Source organism: Myotis brandtii, unplaced genomic scaffold, assembly GCF_000412655.1.
Source record: "Myotis brandtii unplaced genomic scaffold, ASM41265v1 scaffold1162, whole genome shotgun sequence".
NCBI lineage: Eukaryota > Metazoa > Chordata > Mammalia > Chiroptera > Vespertilionidae > Myotis > Myotis brandtii.
Genome location: NW_005354021.1, coordinates 826,978 through 832,581, shown reverse-complemented (window position 1 = coordinate 832,581; position 5,604 = coordinate 826,978). Strand labels below are relative to the sequence as shown.

At 43.7% G+C, this 5,604-nt stretch overlaps 1 long non-coding RNA gene across 1 annotated transcript; it reads left to right on the top strand.

Moving 5' to 3' along the window:
* Nucleotides 1-6: 6 nt before the first annotated feature.
* On the top strand, nucleotides 7-4,810 carry LOC106723833. The gene is made up of 3 exons (XR_001359559.1): nucleotides 7-1,025; nucleotides 1,347-1,438; nucleotides 4,589-4,810. It is a non-coding gene; the product is annotated as an uncharacterized LOC106723833 (long non-coding RNA).
* Nucleotides 4,811-5,604: the final 794 nt, after the last annotated feature.

Below are 5,604 nucleotides of genomic sequence, written 5' to 3'. Positions count from 1 at the left end.
TGGGTGTCTCGCCCGAACCCGCGAGGGCCGGGTGGGGCTGGCGGCCGGTGATGCGGGCAGAAATGGCTGTTCTGCTTCCTACACACATTCCTTCCAGAGGCGCACACGTGTGTGTGTGTGCGCGTGTGTGAGTGTCCCGAGCCGGGCGATCTAGACCCCGGCTGGCGTCGCGGTGTCCTCTGGGCTCGAAGGACGCCTGGAGGGGCAGACCTGCCCCCATTGTTTCCTGGGGCCGGAGCCTGAGGATGCAGACGGTCACGCCTGTCCCAGAGCCGGAGCCCGTGGCCTCCGCGGCCTCCCCTCGCCGGCGGAAACAAAAGCCGGAATCGGAAAGACCCCCCTTAAACGGGCATTGAGGTCTTCCTGCTCTTGTCGGCGTCCCGCTCGCCGCCGGCGCCGGTTCCCGTGGCCCTTCCGAGTGGACAGGAACGCCGACCCCAGGAAAGGGCGCGAGGCCAGAAAGAACACGCTCTTCTATTAAAATTCTGCGCAGCGTCCTGCTGTGTCTGTGCACATCTGTGCAGTGAGGGTGGGCCTTTATTCACGAAGGCCGGGGCTTTAGGGCGTTTTTAAGACACGGGGGGCGGGGGGTGGGGGTTGCAGTAACCGAGTCTTCGCGCCCCAGGAAATCAGAAAAATCAGAAGGTCCTGTTTGTAGCTTCCTCGAATCTGGAAAGGATCGGGCTTGGTAATTTTTTAATTGCAAGATCCCAAGCAACCAGGATAGGGGAAGAGATTCCACCCCCGCCCCCACCACCACCCCCAACCTCGCCCTGCAGCCCCGACGCGCGCCTGTGGGATCAGGCCGACTTGGGTGGGATTTTGCGGGGGGAGAAGAAGGGAGAAGGTGACGTGCGTGGCGCCATGATCGGAAGTCTGGGTTTAATTCTGAGCTGCGAGGTGGAAAATTTGCGTGGGAGGGCGATTTCAGAGGTGAAGCCTCGCCTTCCCTTCTCCTGAGCAGAAGGGTTGTTCTGAAAGCTGGTTTTGCTGGTCTTTCATTCTGGCTACAGGCAATTCCAAAGGTACATTCACGGATACATGGCTCTCTGGTAGATTATTCCAGTCCCCTTTTATCTCTCTCTGAGCTTGATGTAAATAAATCTCCACATTCCTTAAACTAGTTGCTGTTATCATACTAAATATCTTCTGTAATTAGGGGTTTGTGTAATACCAGCCCAGGAGTCTCAGACTCCTTTTAGTGGAACTATTTTTATACGGTATACCCTTCAGGCAGAGGGAAATAGTTCTATAAAGTAAAATCCCTTTTTAAAAAAAAAAAAAATTAGAAGGGGCATATGTTTTGGTTCATTCGTTTTATGAATATGTTTTGTTTTGCCCAAGAGGCCTAAAATAAGAAACTGGTATTGTCTTACCATTTGACTTTCAAGAAATCAGATCTCGCACTCCAGAGAAAAAGGATTTTAAGTATGTGAAGGTACAGAAGGTTTATTAATTGGTAGTTTACAGCTTTTCAATCAAGTACTGGGACCGAGTCCTTGGTTATTCTCTCTTTAGTTGCATAAAAATTGTTCTAAGAAACAACAAGCATCCTTGTAAATTGTAAATATGTGATAAAGTATATAGAAAAGAAGAAAGGGCCCTAGAAAATTCACAAGAAAAAAAAAAAGACATGCCACTGACTTGGTAGGGATAATTAGTAGACAACCAGATAGGCAACCTTCTGCTTCTGTTGCTCCATTGGGACATGGCTATTAACTCACTATGAGAAAGAACAGGAGAGAAGAACTAGAACTTGGCAATCCATCTGCCCACTAAGAGAAGACACTTCCACTCCAGTGAAAACAAAGGATTGGCCAGGCAGGCAAGGTTTGGTGTCTGTACTAGTCAGATAAGCTACGTTGTAACAAACATCTCAGCAGCTTATTGCAACAAAGGTTTATTTCTCACACTCCATTACCTGTTTGACCATGTTTGATACAAGTCAACAGGTGGCCTATCACAGTGGGGTTCACTATGGAACAGACCCCTAAAACTCTTAGATTTTCATGCAGGAGGTTATGGGATAGATAGTGCTTCTAGGGACGATCTCTTTGGAGCGGAGGGTCACACGATCAGGCAGAGGGAGAAATTAAAGTGCAACACAGTTGTAAATGACGCTTTAACCCAGCCATTCTCAACCTGTGGGTCGCGACCCCTTTGGGGGTCGAACGACCTTTCACAGGGGTCGCCTAAGACCATCAGAAAACACATATAATTACATATTGTTTTTGTGATTAATCACTATGCTTTAATTATGTTCAATTTGTAACAATGAAAATACATCCTGCATATCAGGTATTTACATTATGATTCATAACAGTAGCAAAATTACAGTTATGAAGAAGCAACGAAAATAATTTTATGGTTGGGGGTCACCACAACATGAGGAACTGTATTAAAGGGTCGCGGCATTAGGAAGGTTGAGAACCACTGCTTTAGCCAATTCTGCAGAGAGCACTGAGGGGTGGACCTTCAACACTGTCCTAAATTGGGGCAGGGGCCAGGTCTTTTTACCCTCACATCAACCAGTCATTGAACAGGTCTGCCCCTAGGGAAGGGAGACAACCTTGGGATAGAGCGCTTTCTTTAGCCAAGAACAACCCCAGAGAGGGACCCAGCTGGCAGCCACCAACATCTCCAGCAGTTGGGAGAGGTTGTACTTGAGTCCTGAAGGGTAAATCTGGGTAGCTCAGCACAACCTTTACTACATGGACTCTGCTCCTTGTAGTTACTCAAGTCCCCCGACTGATGGAAGCTTCAAAGAGACACATGCTTTCCAGATTGCCACTGTAGGAATCATGAGATGTAATTGCTGGTGCTGCAGTGTTTTGGTATGTCTGAGGAATGAAAAGGAGGCCAATTTATTAAAGCATAGGAGATTAAATTAGAGAGGTAGGCATGTGCCACATCATACGAGGCTGGTAAGGCCATAATAAAGGTGTGGATCGTTTCCCTGTTTGCTCAGTTCCGTTCCCTTCCCTCCTCTTCTTTTTACAGGGGCTGACTCCTTCAAACTAAATTTCCAACACTCCCTTGCCCACCGGCTTCCAGTTCGGCCCAGCCAATGGGAGGCACTAGCTTAAGTAAATCCAAGCTCCTTAAAATGGAACAGAGGCTCCCGCTCATTCGTTCCTTTCTTCGGCAAATATGTATTGTCCACTGTGCTCCAGGCTCTGTACGAGGCTGCTTTGGACATAATGAGCAAAACTATCAAAGTCTCTGCCCTCACAGACCTCTGGGATACCAGAGAACTTACAGTTTCTCAAACACACATGCCTTCGTGCCTTTGCACTTTCTGTTTTGTCTGCCAAGAATGCCCTTTCCCCCTCTGATTAGCTCATTAATCCTTTTTACCGTTTGACACCCAGCTCAGATTGTACTACCTCTGAGAAGATGCCCCTGACCCCACACTCCAAACAAAATGATTCCCTCTTTGCATGACTTTATCTTCGTTTTTATAATTTATAGTATTTTTATGATAAACATGCAAGAGCTTTACAATCAGAGAAAAATATATAGTTCACTGTTTTTAAAAGAACAGATATGAATGATACCTGTATGGTGCCTGAATTTCAAATTAGACAGGTTTTTTGTTTTCTCCAAGAGTCATTTTCCTTTATTAAATTTTAGGTTAACTCCACCTACGCCACATTAATTTCATAATCAGTCTTTTATACCTTTCGTATGAATTAGTTAATAACATATTTTCTAATAGTTAATCCAGAAGACATCTGTTAAGAGGGAAAGAAGTATGAGGGTATTGATTGGGTTTGGGAGTTGTCCAAAAGGAAAACAGATACTGAAAGGAACAAGAGAGGAAATGTGGACAAACTTGATCACTTCATACATTTTCCAGGGCTAGCCATGTCTGTGGCTAAGGCAGAATAGATTATTCTCATTTTATTTTGAAAAGTGAAGCACATGCATATCCAAAAATAAATAAATAAATAAAAGCAATTAATCAAGTCTATATACCAAAAGACTGAATTAAAGTCCTCACCCCAGCCTGGGCCACTCAGTTGTTAGAGCATTGTCCCAATATGCCAAGGTTTCGGGTTCAATCCTCGGTCAGGACACATACAAGAATAAACCAGTGACCCGGCTGCCGTCAACCTATATACCAGGAGGTCACGGTTCAATTCCAGGTCAGGGTACACACCTAGGTTGCAGGCTTGACCCCCAGGATGGGGCATGCAGGAGGCAGCCGATGAATGATTCTGATCATTGTTGTTTCTATATCTCTCCCCCTCTCCCTTCATCTCTGAAATCAATAAAAATATTTTTTAAATATAAATTATTTTATATTTAAATATATAGTTATAGATTATATTATGTTAAATATATAATTGTTTTTTTAATTAATAAAATTATTTCATGAAATAGTTAGAGCTAGTTGTAGTCCCTAGAGTGAAAAGCCAGGTAACTGAGGACACAAAATAAGGCAGATATTTGATTCTGCACAGGCGTCTTTGTATCTTGAGGATTAGAAAAAAAATCATAATGAATTTTTTTTTCTTACTGCACATTCTACAAATGTTTGAAACTTTTTCTAGTTATTAAGTATGTCACTATTATTCTCACCTAGATGCTGAGGCTGTGGCATAAACATTGCAATGCACAGAAGTTAGAAAACAAGATTGTCTTATGGCCTTGCATTCTAGTTTTTCTGGCTTTTGATAAATATTTATCTGGCCTCTCATAATGACCTCCAAATAACTGCTGTAGACTATCTGCTTGTGGAAATTACACAAATAATTTCAAGAGCAACTGAAACTACTGTAATACCATCCTCGCAACCTTCACCCTGTGTAAGATAAGTACATATTCATTCTTTGTAGAGGCTACTGAAATACAAAAATATTTACTTCAAAACTTACTTTCTGCTCCAGCTGGTTTGGCTCAGTGGATAGAGGGTCAGCCTATGGACAGAAAGGTCCCAGGTTCGATTCCAGCCAAGGGCACATGCCCAGGTTGGGGTTCAGTCCCCAGTGGGGGGAGTGAGGAGGCAGCCAATCAATGATTCTCATCATTGATGTTTCAATCTCTCTCACCCTCTCCCTTCCTCTCTGAAATCAATAAAAATATATTTTATAAAAATACTTACTTTCTTCTTTCTTTATCTAGAATTTTCCTGCTTAAAATTGGTTAGACATTTAGAGCTAAAATGTGGTGTTTTTATTTTCTAAACACAAAACTAATCATACTTAAAATTTGAACCTCTTCCACTCAAAAATTCCTTTTCCCTTCAACTAAAACACCAATGTTAAACGCCCATTGCTGTAGGAGGTTGAGTTATACAACAAATTTAGGATAAAATCTTTTTTTTTTAATTTCTTTATTGATTTCAGAGAGGAAGGGAGAGGGAGAGAGAGAGAAACATCAATGATAAGAAAGAATCATTGACCGGCTGCCTCCTGCACACCCCCCACTGGGGACTGAGCCCACAACCCAGGCATGTGCCCTTGGCCGGAATCGAACCTGGGACCCTTCAGTCCGCAGGCCAATGCTCTATCCACTGAGCCCAACCAGCTAGGGCTAGGATAAAATCTTTGTCTAAATTTTGTCTCAAAGGTGTTCGAAAAGCAAGAAGACCACCCACTC